The sequence below is a fragment of the Amblyomma americanum genome, chromosome 2 (assembly GCF_052857255.1).
Source record: "Amblyomma americanum isolate KBUSLIRL-KWMA chromosome 2, ASM5285725v1, whole genome shotgun sequence".
NCBI classification, from domain to species: domain Eukaryota; kingdom Metazoa; phylum Arthropoda; class Arachnida; order Ixodida; family Ixodidae; genus Amblyomma; species Amblyomma americanum.
The window spans coordinates 31,105,044-31,120,434 of NC_135498.1; the positions used below are offsets into that span (position 1 = coordinate 31,105,044).

At 45.3% G+C, this 15,391-nt stretch overlaps 1 protein-coding gene across 1 annotated transcript in view; it reads left to right on the plus strand.

The window, feature by feature from the left end:
- The first annotated feature begins 1,832 nt into the window (after positions 1-1,832).
- The window catches only part of LOC144120922 (uncharacterized), a 41,539-nt gene continuing 27,980 nt past the window's right edge, over positions 1,833-15,391 (plus strand). The window contains exon 1 of the mRNA XM_077653734.1: positions 1,833-2,569. The gene's annotated coding sequence lies outside the window, so the exon portion shown is untranslated. The remainder of the gene's footprint in view (positions 2,570-15,391) is intronic.

Consider the following 15,391-nt stretch of genomic DNA (forward strand, 5'->3'; position numbering starts at 1 on the left):
GCCGTCGAGGTCTGTCAGCGCGAGCGAGAAAGGCCTCGAGACTCGAAGCCCCGCCGGGGCTGATGTGGTCCGGCTCCCGCGAGTTGCGTCGGCCCGGTGCTGGCGGCTAATGAGAGACAAGCACGCCCTTGAGAGAAGAAACGCTTCGCCCTGCGGAGCCATAATGTGTGTGGCCTTTGCGTTCGCGTTTCGTTCCTCGCACTGTTCTATTCAGTATGCCCTTTCCCCGAAACGGAGCCGCCACCCATTATGCCGAGAGGATTAAGGGAAGAATAGGGATGAAGAGAGAGAGAGAGAGAGAGAAAAAGAAAAGAGAGAGAGAGAGAGAGAGAGAAAGAGAAAGAGAGAGAGAGAGGGCTCTTGGAAGGACAGCCTTGCCGAAACTCCGCTCCCTCTTGTTTTGTATGCACTTACACAAATAGCTAGATAGCATGCTGCAACTCCAAATCAAAAAGCAGGAAACTGTTTCGGATACCGTTGTCGCAATGATGCAAGCAACCGGTATAATGGCGTTCCTATGTTACAGGGATAGAAATGTGGGAGGCTTCGTGATGACAGAGCGTCGCAGTGATGTCAGCACGTCATATCGAACTTTATTCTTCTAGCGAAAGAGAGAGTTTATTAGGTTAGGTTTGGTCAGGATAGGTCGGATCAGGCCAGGTTATGTTAGGTTCATGTTGGCCAGGAAGCAGCTGCACCCAAAAAAGTGTAGGGGATGGGTGTTCGGAGCAGGCTCTTACCTTTGAGGCAGCTGGTGGAAAGTCCCGAAAATCTTTTGTGTGGGCTCTGCTAGCGTTATTTGGTAAGCCAATTTTCAGATGCACATTGAAGAGCAAGTCACATGCAGTCTGTGTGCACTGCAAAACATTGGAGGAAAGTAAAATGAAAACAAAACAAAACCGAAGACGTGTCGTTGTATCTTCGCCCAATGTTCTTGGCCGGCGCTTGCAAGCAGGAACTCCTTCATGAGGCAGATATGGCTACATTAGGTCCCAATTACACACTTGTGCATCAGCTATTCAACTGATGTGCAAATGAAACTTCTAGGTGTGGTTTGTTTGCAGACTGTGAAAAGGGTTCGCAGACCACAACGCTATCCAAACTGGAACTGTTGTACTCGGATCCTTATTTCCTTAACGTCACCTGCTGACATACTGTTCATAAGTTCTTTGCTCCCTAAATGTGTGCCCTCTGCAGTGTGTACAGACTTCTTTTTTTTTTCTGCACATCACTTCTTGAAAGCCCGCCAGAAGAATTTGGCTGGTTACCCCTCTTACCCGGTCTTTCCTCTCTTATTTATCTATCCTTTCGTTCCGAACACAATACACAGCTGCTAACGACGACCGCTTTTAAGCTCTTTGTGGCACAAATACAGACGGCTTCAGCTTTGAAAGAACCCGCATCATTCGGGTCAGCAGCTGAGCGCCATAACCACTGAGCTACCGTGGGGGCTCCTGTGTTTTATTTAAAAAATAAAAATAAAATCAAAGGTACCTCTCTATTCACTCTGGCTTATAAACACCGACTGAGCAAGCGAGCACGCAAAAGCAGGCCAAGAACAATAGACGGCTGAAAAGAGTACCGACCAGGACCTCTGGAGAGCGCACACATGCAGGGAAAGAATAAGCGGAGGGTGAAAAATCCCATGTTCTCAACAGGGAAGCGAAGCTGTTGTCGCCTGTGTCCGATAGATGGCGGCAGCCTTCGGGCGGAACCGCCACCGGCGCCGCCGGACCCGGGACGCGTTGCCGTGGCAACGGACCGGTGTCCGATACAGTCCGGGACGGGAGAGGGTTCGACGCCTATAAGACGTCCACTCATGAGCCGAACACGTTGCCATTCGCGCTGAGGCTGAGCATCGCGAAGGCATGCTCATGGCGCTCCCGCAGCCTGTCTGCCGTACGCTGTGGGAACTCGGAGCCGACTCTCGTGCGTCCTCGTCAACGCACGTCCAGGCCAAGGCGGATCGCCGGATGGCTTTTCTCCAACAACCCGGTCGTCTATAACTTGAACTGCACGAAAGTTTCGGAAAGTTTCGGAAGAAAGCGTCGCCTTTTCGACCTGTGCCATCGCATCGACGCAGTAATTTGGACGCAGTTTCGACAAGTCAGCCACAACTCCGACATCGCTTCCCGGTTGTCTACAAAGAGAGTGAAACGTCTTCTTCCAACTCGACGAAAGTCACCGTCTGTGCCGCTGCTGTAGCTTCTCACCGGTGAAACTTGCGACGCCAGATTTCGCAAACGTGTCATCTGCGGGCCAAGGGACTGCCAACTTGTTGAACTTCGGCTGTGTCAAGGTGTCGAAAAGCGGAACTGCCCAATAGTGCCTGCATCAAACCATCGGTTGTTGTACGTCTTCGCAAAATCGTCGCAGTCAGCGGATATATTTCTGAGCACGCTTTCCGGTGTTCCCCGTTTTTTCGAGTTGTGGCATCCCGCACATCGGACTTCGTCGGTGTTTTCAAAGCTGTGATATCCGTTATAGGACCGAGACATTGAGTTTTCCAATAACTTGCCCGCTTCTTATTCGACTGACGAGATCTGCGACGGTTCCGAAAGTATCAGAGGTGAGAGAATGTTTTTGCATTCAATACAAAAAATTCGCACGTATATTCAAACGTTTTAAGATATTTTTGGGACATTTTCCGGTAATTTAGGCACCTACTTTTCACTTAAAAAAAAAGAAAAACCCCAGTCATAGCTCGTTATTGCAGCGTGAACGTTTATTTCTTAAAATGTCGCTACGTGATGTATTCGCGATTGCAGTAGAACAGGGAGAATATTTTTGCCAGAGTAGCACAAAAATATTTATTCACAAGTTCTAGGCTTCAGAATAGATTGCGCTGATAACAACAAAAAAATTACACAAATGCTTCAATCGCAACACAGCCTAGGTAAACCCCACTGAACTTTCACCAAAATAAAGTGTAAGTTCGGAGACCTAGGATAGAATAAAATAATTCTCGTTTCATTCCATTCTTGATATAGCCTGTAAAGCGTGCTTTGTCTGCGCGACAATTTAGCATTTGACGCAGCAGTCTTTACAATGAAGAAGCATATCAGCTGTGTTTTCTCTTTCACTTTTAAGGATTACAAAAAATTTTTCAGGCCTGTTTTGGTAGGGTTTGAGATAAGCATTCGCTAGAAATGTTTTATTGTTTCCTCTTGAATTACTTCAAGAGGGCCAGCATTTTGTCACTGCGCATGCACGCGAGTACGAGTCACAAACCGATATCGTGTTTCATGGGCAGCGTGGAAGTTATTTTTTTTTCTAGAATGTTGCTTGCTTGTGTTGTCTAATGAAAAAAAGTAACTTTCCTGCCACTAGAGTAAAAGCTGGTAAAGATATCAAATGTAAGCCGTGATTGCGGTGGTCCTGTGCCTCCGCTGACCTAGTTCCCAGGCATATAATTTTTCTATCTTCATAAACGTCAAATGTTCTTTAGTGGAAGTAAATAAATCAAGCAAAGCTACCAATATGAAACGCAATGAAAAGAATAAATTTTCACAAGCTGTCGCTGCACAGGACACACATACAAGCGATGGGACAGGGTCTCTCTCGGAGGAGACAAATTAATGATTTGGTTGTACCACTGCAGGAAAACAGAAAAAGAAAAGCTGCGCTCGAACAAAAACGCTAGTAATATTTCTTCTTTCACGATATGCATTAACGTTTTGCCTTGTTACTACGTTTAAATTTTCTTTTAAAATGAACCAGCACGGTCACACGGATATAGCTTTTAGAGTCTAGAAACCTTGCGAATGCTCTTATCTCGAAATCTCGTGAAAAAAAAGCTTATTGAAAACAAAACATTTAGTTTTTGCCAAGAGCAGAAAGTTCCACTTCAAAAGATCTTTGTGCCTTTGACCACCTCAGTGAACTTGTGCAGTATGTTTTCCAGTATTCGTTAGTCGATATTTCGTTTACTCTGGCTCCCTCGTTGCTAATCCAGTTTCCATCCACATGCTGCCTTTCATGCGGCTAATTCAGTAGTGTTTATTGTGCATTATTTCGCAAAAACAAGGAAAAAGAAAGCGAACAGTGGCTTTTCGCAATGATGATCAATACGCAGCTGGAAATTTGTCCGCGAATCGAGTGCTCTAAAGTTTCGATTCGGGGCCAAAGTGCGCCCTAGTTTCATTGTAGTTTATAGGCAGTATCGAAACCCCGCCCCTTTCCGCAGAGGGGTTTCGATCCTTCTATATGCCTCTGTTTTATTGTTAAGAAGTCTTCATATGCAGATCGAAGGAAGTTTTGGCCATGCTGTAATAAACTACAATAAAAATTTCGACTCCAGCATAGGCAAATGGACAAAAAAATAGCATCTGGAGGTAGAGCGAAACTCTCAAATCTATATTAGAGTGACTGTAACTTTAATTACTCAGTAATTAGCGCATGAGAGTTATTATACTCTCGCTGTTAATGGGGCGTAGGGCGCCCTTTGAAGAGCAAAGAAAAACTCTCAAAACGTGTTTGAGCTCTAAATGCAAGCAATTTCATTATTAGTTTTCCTTTTGGCTGCCAAGTATGCTTCAATATCTGTATTCTAGCTTTTGCTTTTAATCTTTATATACTGAAATGTAGAGCAATTTTGTGTCTGTAAAAAAAAATTATGACATCGTTCGGCAGTTTCGATAACAGCACAGAAATGACCCAGTCTGCATTGACCATCAATGCAGGCATACGTGATTTTATTCTCCCTATTTTACGCAAGCAATGCATGATGCATGGGCAAGATTTTCGATTATCGCTGGACCTACCGCTTGGTCTGGTCGTCTTCGCCCAATTCGCTTCCCGAGTGCGATAGCTTTGCCAGTGAGATTTTCTCTTCCCTGCAATATTGTTTCACGCTCAAGAAAGAATGAGGAACGGAACTGCTTTTTTGTTTTATCTTTGTTTAAATGAGCCACGAGTTTATGCACCACTTGAACAACGAGGCATTGATGTCTGCATAATCTTGGAGCGGCAGAGAAGAACCTGGTTTCGAAATAGTTTGCGGAAGAGGTGCAGGAACGTGAACGAATTTGGCTGAAAATTAAAAAAAAAGACCCTGAGAATAAAATATAAAAATTGAAAGGCTCACTTAGGATTCGTAGCACACGAAGTATTTTATCGCTGCTTTCAATTCTTGACAAGATGGCATAGCTACTTGCTGGAACCCTGCGTGTCAGACTTTGCAAAATTTACAGATGCTATAAGATGGGAGTTTTCTTTTTCTACAACAGGATTTACAATAAAAGAGCAAAGCGCAAACATAAAAACAAAGCTGAAATGCAAGCATCATGCTGGCAGAAGCAAGAATAAAGAACCCCGTGAGGACACCAGTTTTATTAAACAGTATTATGTAGAAAAAAAATGATTCTAAGAGGCGAGTGACTATAGGAAACATGCAGATTAAAAAAAAACAATTTCCTCCTGCTCTTATAAACTCACGCATGGAGCATGCACTAGCAAAATAAAACTGAAATCAGTACAAGCACTGTTCGGGAAATAAATAAATAAAAATTTATTTCCCGCAAAGCTTGAACTTACCAAAAAAAATCTTGAAAGGCTCTTTCTGCATTTCACAAATCTGTTCACAGGCGCTCAAAGCTACTTCCCAAGTTGATATCGGAGTCAAAGTTGCTGACAAGCCCTAGAAAACCTTGCACTTTTCACTGGATGCTGCCTTGCCATAACGGGCATATTCTCTACAAAACTGCGAAATTTATCCTCTTGTTTTTTTTGTGTGCGTGTGTGTGAGTGTGTGCTTGCGTGCGCGCGGTTTTTCGCGCGTTTTTTTTTTACTTCCTGCTTGTTTGGCTGGTGCTCTCGTCAGCGCTTGGGAAACTGGACGCGACCGTGAAATGAATAATGCGGCTGCATGGACGTCGCTCTGTCCGGAGAGCGTCTACAATATGCAACGACCGGCTGTCGTGCGAGGCACGGCGGCGACTAGTGCATTATTTAATGCCCCGGGACTCGCTTTCAACGAGTGCGCCAGCTGTGTAATTGTCGCGAAAATGTTGTTTCTGCTGCTGCTGTGTCAAGTCCGCCGTTGTCGCTGCAAGCTCCTAAATCATTTATGTTTCCGGACGCCCTACGCTTATTTGTTTAGCAGGTGCAGAAGTCGTTAACATGAATACAAAAAAAAAATTACCACCACTGAAGGTGTGCTTTGGGTATGAGCTCGCATTGCATTTTTATTCGCCCGCTTGACGCCCTTTTTATCTGCAGTGAAAGCGTGAACACAGTTAGCTTTTCATATTATCATTAAGTGCGCAATAACTTTATAAAGCACAGTACCCGAATTATTCCTTTCTTTTTCATGATTGCAATAAAGGCTGTGAGGGAGGAAGCATGGATGCCAGCAGTTCTATTGCTCGACATTCATTGTCTAGATATAAATATTTCAGCAATTTCTTGCACAACACAAAAAAAATGACGACAAAAATTAGCCGAACTCGGTGCTTTGGTAAACCGAAGCATGAATAATATTTTTCAATTGGTACGGACATAACTACCTTGTTTGAAAACAATAGAACGGCATGTGACATGACTCAAAGCCACCACAGCATGGCACCATTGAGATGCCCTTGTGTTAGCAGTGAGCGGTGGTAAAACCGACTTGTATCCAATTTAAGCAGGCGTTGTTAGCAACCGCTGCCTATGTGGAGGCACCAGAAATAGCTCTCGGTTCTTTACACCTACATGGCAAAGATTGCCACCCCTCCCCTCGACCCTTGTTCTCTTTTAAGACAATTACGTTAGCTGTATCGCAAAGTTGCACAACCGCAGCCCCGTGAGGGGAAAGCAGAAGCATGCAGCCAAAGGTACAGCTTACTAATAATGTATAGCACAGCTATGAACTAAATTCGTACCTTCCTTGCTTTCTTTAAATTTGTCTTTCTATTAAAAGACGTTAGGGCTGGTCGTTTCGCAGTCGCCAGAAAGAACAAAAATTGGCATGAATGAAGGAAACTCACTCACGCAGCAAAATAAAAAAGGGGAGTGAGGCTAAAAAGAAAATAAGCTGTTATCGTTGAGAAACGCTACTCTGTTCGATCAGATCAGGTGATTGTATTCCTTTTGTTATAGTGGAAAAGCCATCTGCCAGACATATTGATGTCCGTCGCCAGACGAGTGCTTTAGCCAAGAGTTGACCCTGAACTGACTGACCTCAAACCCAATGACGTCCCTCGAATGTATTCGGAGCACTGGCGACGCGAACGTGAGGAGACTGCAGAGGTGATGTCTTGATGGGCGATGGGCGTCAGCACCGCGGACACTCCGTCTGATGGCAAATGATTTCACCCCAACTCCATTTATGGCTATCGGTTTCTATCCAGTTTCTGTAAGGAAACAATGTAAGCCGAAAAAGCGAAATTAGGTGCATCGGGGAAGTAGGCACTTGGGAAACGTTTTCAAGAAAGAAAATAACACAGGGCTGAATATTTAGAAAGCGCACTTGAGGACAGCTGTGTCTGCCATTTCAGGCAACAAACCTCTGAACAGTGTCCTGTGTGCGTGCGTGTGGGTTGGCCATTGAAACTGACCATTGAAGCCGCCACTCCGAGGGCTGTGTTGGTAGGAAAGTGCGAGGTCGTTGGTGGTTTTAGTCGTTCGTGAGCAAATAACGCGTCGAACGTTCGCTGCCCCAGTTGTATCGACTTCTTTCCTAGAATGCTTTTGTTTGTAACTTACAAAAACGAAATTTTCCAGTGCTACATTTCATGCATAAGACGCAGAACTCAGCAAGACTTGTTTTGAGCTGCTGCTGTTGTTGTTGGTATTTGTTTTTATTGGGCAGCACAAGAGGCAGCACTTGCAGTACGAGAGACAGCAGTGTCGCCGTTTTGTCACGAAAGTACGGGTTCTCGCCCTGCTCAAATATTCTCCCACCAAATATGCTGTCGCACATGTCGTCACTCTTCACGTGACGTGTTTCGTGACTTAAACCGGATATGACGACACTGCTGCACGTTTAGCACATCTTAGCAACAGTTTGCGCGGCAAAACACGTGAGAGCTTCCTTTGGGTACCAAGCATCATCAGCAGGCTATGTGCTGCTAACACATCGGCCACTCTAATTGTTAGGCTGCTCATTCCTTGGTTACTGCAGTGTCTTGGTGGTTATTTGATATCCGTCGTTTCCTCACCTGACCTCACCAATATCTTTGTACAGCCTGCAAACTTAACGTAACCAGTCATTTTCAACGTCTGTTCATTACTGACATCTCGCGCCACTTTTTAGTGCACAGGTGGACTCTAAATCTCAAACAACCCCTCTGAGAGGACGAATAACGCGCAAATACGTTTCTTTTCTTTTTGCTTAGATATATATTGTTTATCGTATTAATCCAGGCTTGCTCTATGCGAAGAAAAGAGCACATTTATCTTAGTATATGTGTGAGAATCATTCTTACATATAGCTACAATTCGAGTAATAAAAAAAGTTAATTTCTCTGCTCTTTAAGGTTATTTTTTTTTATGTCACAACTACGAATAAGCGTTGTGTTTAATAAAAAAATCTAAAGTTGGAAAAATTCTTAATTGTCGCTGTGGCCTACGGCACTTGAGAAAAAAAAAAAGAAACCTTAGCGAAGGGCTGGCAAAAGACTTCTACGTACAAGCAACGCCGTATACTAGAAAGGTTGCGCAGTGCGGACAAAAGTAGGGCGCGCTATTCGACTTCCTGTTGAAGAAGGCAGATATTTGAATGGAATGTAAGCGAATGTAGCATAAAATAATGAAAAAAGAGAATTTTTTTCTCGCTTCGTGAATAACTTCTATTGACCACAGCTGACTATAGACAAGTCTTCCACTCGATTAAACACCGCAAAGAACTACAATATATTAGCCATGTCCCAGGTTGCGGGATTTGGAGGTCCTCCACCTAGCGACAAATCAGACTGAAGACAGTGACTTTTTATGGGTGGGGTGGACCTGGGTTGTTTTGAACAATAAAAATGTCGTGATGTCGCAACAGTTTTAAGGAGCAAATGGGGCTTAGAGACTCAGAACACGTTTATTTACTACAAGCTTTAAGCCGCTAAGGACCCAAATGCTGCCCACTCACTTTGTAAAGCTCCTTACGAAGGATTCCTTCGCGGCTATTTCTTACGTGGCTTTTTAGTGCTCTTTTTTTTCTCACGGCGCGAAAGTCACTTGTTTCATTTAGAAATTATGGTCCTCTTTACTGAACCCTCCTTGAGATGAGGTTTATCTACTGATAAAATTTTGAAGTTCGTTCAAACAATCTCTTCTTGCAAGAAAAGAAATTGACAAATCTGTACGACGAGAGTTAGGATTTTTTGAAATCATCTTTTTCTTTCCACACTAGCATCGAAGCGCTTTAATACCTGGTCTAGTTTTTAGTTTCCAACGCATTATGCTACAGATGAGCATTTAACGCCACTCCAGCGAAGTTCTCTGCTTGACCGACCGACAAAAGCCGTAGCGTCATCAGTGACTTTTGTTATCGGACTAAGACGCGTACTATCCTATCTCCTAGCTAAAATGCAAAATCGGGCAACCTTCGCTTTAAAAGAATGTTTCTCGAGTTCTTAAAAGACATATTCTCAAGATTTCTTTCTTCGGTTCGGATGAGACAAATGCCCAGCGGAAGACAATAGGGTGCCTTTCTTAGAGCCTCCTTCGCAGACAGAAAGGCAAGACGACTAAGAAACCATATATAATTCATGTGAGCGGTGCTCTCAGAAAACGAAGAGCATATGTCGGGTAATGAAAGAGCTCGCACTGTGGTCTCGTAAATATCATCGTTCAATGATGACAGTCTTTCTAAGAAGGTGATCTGAAATCCGTATTGCGTAAGAAGTTTTCGTCCAGTTTCTAGGGTATACTTACACACGGTTATAACATTTTCCATTTCGAGGGAAATTTTCTTCATTTGCTAAACTCGTTTGCGACAGATTCTTGTGTTTTCTTTTTTCATCGCACAAAATGAGACTGACTTCACTCTACATCGGCAGTGGAGAGGGAAAAGTTTGATGACGTCAAACTCTCTGCTTATATTCTGCCTGTCGGCTTATTGGGAGCAACATTACTGTTGTTATTTATGCTGAAGAAATAATAAAAACATAATTAGGAGAGAGCATTCTACATTAAAAATCTAAAAATATGAAATTCCTGCATCAAACTGGAACAAATAAAAAGCGTTGGAACCCGCCTGCACACAGAGCGTAGAACATCACTCAGAGGACCAACAGCAGTCATTCCAAACGTTTTGTATTTGTGTGCAAGTTTAAAGCACAAAACTACCATTTAAAATACTTTGCAGAAGCTTTTTGCGTAAATGAAATGACAGTGTAGCGGCGTTTAAAAACGTAATCTCGAAAATTACGAAATTCTACGCAGCATTCATGAGCAACAGTAAAGAACTTCTGCAAATTTCACCACCCCATCCAATGCCTCGAAATTGCGGAAAACATATGAGAACGTCTGTACCTACCGAAAACGGTTACTTCCAAGGAAATGCCATTAATCTGTGTGACCTACACGCATTGGCAATATGTGTTTACACCCTTACTATCTCATCGAAACTACTTTCCATTCCCTCTGTGCGACAGAGCGTTTTACACTGCGCAAGTGCTAAAAGACGAAACGTCCGATCACTCAGCTTGCCGGTGATTATCAAAAGTAAGTTAACCATAGAAGGCACAGTCTGCACAACACGTTCAGAGGCCCATCAAAGCAATCGACTCCACATAATCCAACAGAAGACAGGAGTGCGAGTGTCACGTAACTTTTGTTTTGAATGGTGCACAAATGCACTAACATTATACAACCGGTATAATGGGCCTTTGATATCCCTCCGGCATTACCCACTTTCCAACTAGGTAATGCTTCTCTTTCTTAACGAGCTTCGTAACCCGAGCGTCGGCGCTCCCATCTCAACCATGCATTCTCGTTTCCACTACGCCCCTACGGCCAATTCCACTGAAGCTCTGCCTCATTACGCACCGTCATTGGCACGAAGCCGACTTGAAAGGAAAAAAAATGGCAACTACGAGTCGGCTCCTTTGCACGGCTGCGTTCCATGCGTGTTTTGCTACCAGTGTTACCCACTCCCCCTCTCGCTTGCGGCTCACAGGCGAGACAAAGCCGGCCGCGCAGCAGGGGGTCGTTGACGTTATAAGCCTCGCCTGGGGTGTGCCCCTGGTGATTACCACACGCCGCGTTACGCCTTCACTGACATTTATTTCGCGGTTTGTTCGTATTCTTTGTATTTGGCACCCACAACGATGTCCCGGCTTGTCTGCCCCAGCTGATCGCTCCTGTTACCACGGGTCGCTGGGGACCGGGGAGAGAGTGGTGCGCAGACAAAACAGACGGGCGTTCATTACCACGCCGGCTTTATCCGCTTCCCAGCCGCAAACTTCTTTCTCTCTCTCTCTCTGTTTGTTCGTGCGTGTTGGAGCATACCGTGTGGCACCTGATCCCTGGTTCCTCTTTTGCCAGTGCTGATAGGTTTGTTGCCAGAGCAGTAGCCTTTATATTTATTATCGCTGTTTCAGTGCTTGCGTATTTCCTTGTATCTCTGCAATATAGCTAGAGTGTTTGCAGGGACCTGGTGTCTGGTTCATTTTTCTCGCCTTGGTTATTTTCTTCCCCCTGATTCGTGCTTCTCGATTGTCCGTTCTTTATTTTGCCCTTCATCGAAGCACGCAAGAAATGCGCAGTGCAAAGGAAAATAGTGCTGGTGTCTGACTTCGTTACCGATTGCGGTGACGGGAACCGTCCCGAAAGAAGCAAGCGAGGGACGTGTTAAGAAAGCCGACTCGAAATTTATTTTTGTTTGCTTCGACGGCATTGATCTTGTGAGGGAGCATGTATTTCGTCAGTCCCCAGCTGCATGTTGTTGCTTACACAGTAGTGTTTCTTTTCATTCGTAGAACGAGTCTCGTTTTCAGTTCTTCAGAGGCTGTTTGGGTGAGGGCGCGGTGACATTGCAGATAGCTCCTCCCTCAGGAGCACACTTCGGGAAGAAATAATTTTGACAGTGATAGCTGTTGAGAAAAGCCCGCACGCATTGGCGTAGATATTCACTGGGAGAGATGGGAAAGGGTAAGATGACCCCTTCCTCGCTCATCACAACAGGGTAGCCCTGCTCGAAAAGATCGCATTGGCACCTTTGGGCTATTTCGAACACAGGCGATGAAGAAGGGGCACCATCGGTAAGCATAGACTTGAGACCATATATTTGCAGTAGATTTACATTTGTTTGCTTTTTTTACTGGAGCCTTTTGCTGTGTTCCTTCACTTTCCTGTATGCACTGAAAGAATCACCCTTATCAACCCTCGAAGCACATCACACGCTAATCTTCTACCAGGCTTCTCTTTTTGCCAAGGCCGATGCGAGAAACGCGTATAAGGATACAAGCACACGCGTGCTCTATCTTTGCACAGTTTTTCTTTATATCATTTTTGTTTTCAAGCCTGCCTACTTCACTGTAGACTTTTACGCTAATAGGCTTGGTTTAGTTTGGGTTATGGCGGTTTAACGTCCGAAAGCGACTCAGACTATGAGAGACGCCATAGTGAAGGGCCCCGGAAATTTCGACCACCTGGGGTTCTTTAACGTGCACTGACATCGCACAGTACACGGGCCTCTAGAATTTAGCCTCCATCGAAATTCGACCGCCGCGGCCGGGATCTAACCCGCATCTTTCGGGTCAGCAGCCGGGCGTCATACCCACTCGGCCACTGGGGCGGATTTTTTTCGCTAATTGCGGTTTCTAGGTAAATCTATCAGGTCTACTGAGGTCTCAACACCATAACAACGTTCAAGTTTGCTACAAAGCTGTGAAGGCCAATAAACCAGCTCTGTAAAATTTGTATGGGCGGGTATATGAGATTTAACGTCCCGGTGTTTCACATTAGATGCATAGTACGCTGTAGTGGAAGACTTTGGATTGATTCTGAAAGACACAAGTTATTTCCCGCGTACCGACATCGCGCAGCACACGATCACTTTCGCGTTTTCGCCTCCCTCGAAAATCGGCCGTCGTGACAGCAGGAGATTCGATCCCGCTACCTTGGGCTCAGCAGCCTAAGGCCGAAGACACTGAGCCACCGCGGCGGGAACCTCGTGCACGCTGCCAATACAATTTGCACTGTCAATCGCTTCTACCGATAGGCTGGACCGACTGTCACGCTTCCTCAAATGCATTTCTCGTGTCAGCCGTTTTGCCAATAGTAACGCCCCGTCTCCGAAACATCACTCGGGCCTGCACTGTCTGGATCTGGAGAATCCGTGCGGAGGAAGCGGAAAATTGTTAGTTTTGCGGGTGAACGCAAGCGGTGCACGCACGCACCGTCCTTGCCTGCCTTCCGTCGATAGGTTTCGTCGACGTGCCCCTATATTAGACGCGAGCCGCGCGGCCTCGGAAAGACGGGAACCGAGTGAAATTTTTCTCCTGTTGTTGTGCATCGATCAAAATCATTGCGCAAGCTACGGTGGCGGGGCTCTTATTTTAAACGAAACGATGAGGGCCGGAGATGGGCGTGCGGGTTGTCGAGCAGCTCCGGAGCGATCGATTGGCGCTGGCGTGATCCTTACGATCCATCAGGCATTGTCCCGCGTGGGGCCCCGCAATGCCAGGGGCGATTTCTTCTTCGAGGAACGCCCTTGGAAAACGCGTAGAACCTGCTCTTCGGGTTTCTCTTCTTTCGTACGCATGCCCTGTCATTCGTCTCGCCGGATCAAACAAACGTAGAATGCGCTTTTGTTTATTTGTGTCTGGCGTACTTTTTTACGTTTCATGTGTTTCGCGTCTTCCTCCCATTTCTCGTTCGACCTTTAGAGCAGTTTGCGGAAGGGCTCTCGGTACGGCTTTCCTGCTGCACCTTTGAACATTTGTAATTCTTGTATCTTCCACTAAACCTTTCCTTTTCGCTTAGCGACAACTTTGTGACAGACGACCTTAGCTATCACATCTTCTTTTCTGTCGGCATCTATGAAAAGCATTTTTGTATGTCTCTTCTTTAGAAGGCAGTTGTTAGGGAGTTCTTATCCTGCCGTACGCATGTCTCGTATTCCTTTCTAATCTATTTCATGGTTTTTACCTGAAAATGCGAATCACTGACTGTCGTGGAAAATCAGTGGCTAACCTAATAACGTGCCTACGTATCCCATGGGCCGAAAAGCAAAGAATGTCAGGAATTTTAAATCTCCCCTCAACGGTTATTCGTGACGCTTGTCTGAACCGATGCGAAGACGCTGCGACGGCCAATCAGAATAGTGAAATCTATCTGTTTGTGGAGTACTCTAAAGAAATTATGCGCACTGAGACTGGGGAGGGCTACAATCAAGACAAGGGGACAACACCACATAAGAACACCACGAGACACGAGCGCAAACTTTCAACTGAGTTTATTTTCGACATGGCGCATATTTATACCCATCTAATCATGGGACACACAAACATAAAAGCGTTGGAGACAGCCAAGATATCAAAGCAATCACCTACACCATGCGAGGTATGAACTATCCTCGCAAGTCATGAATTTCCCACATGACCGGCTAAAAAACAATTTTTCTTCTTTTTTGTTAAAACCACAGACGGGTCGCTAATGAACCCATCACCTTCCTTTTCTGAAGCCATGCAAAATGCTTCCCACAATTTCTTTGTAGTCTTTTCCTTTGATTTGAGAAGAACTGTCATTCTATCCAGTAGAGGTTCGCACTTGTGCGCAGCGCAGTGTGCTGCTCTATAAATATTATACGCCGCCATAAAAGAATAAACCGACCCCCGCATCTATAAGCGAACGCAACTGACCTGTGAACAAAGCGCCAAGCTTGATATTTTCGCATCACTCGCAACGGCTTTTGTGTTTGATTCTTTCCAGCATTGCTGGTTTGAGTTTGCAAGTGTTGCAGACAGGCGGTAATTAAGAAATCAAAGTAGGGGGTGTCGGCGCTGAAAGGGCAGAAGGATAATCCGTTCTTTCATCTCAGAAACCTGTCGACGCTGGCTGGGCAACACGTCACATGACGTTAGCAGGTTGTTTACGTTGCGCGCCAAACGGATTTTCTGAGGCTAGCCGGCGCTTGCGGCAGTCATCGACCTCGATGCGATGACTGCTGCAAAACAACAGGGCTCTTGACACCACGTAAAGCTCACGCAACCTCTCGGGAGGAGCACCTCCTCTCGGGAAGCACCTTCACGTCTGCCTCCTGCTCTCCATCTATGCCTTCTCTACCCGAGAGAAAGTAACTAGCCAGAGCCTCCTCCTTTCGATTTCTGACCTCCTTTTAACTATTCTTCCTTCTCCCCTCCCACTACCTGTTTGCGGAACAAGTCAAATGTGATTTGCCATTAATCAGAGGGGAGGTCCCGTAGTGCAGGGCTCCTGAATAATTTCGACCACGTGAGGATAAGTGCAC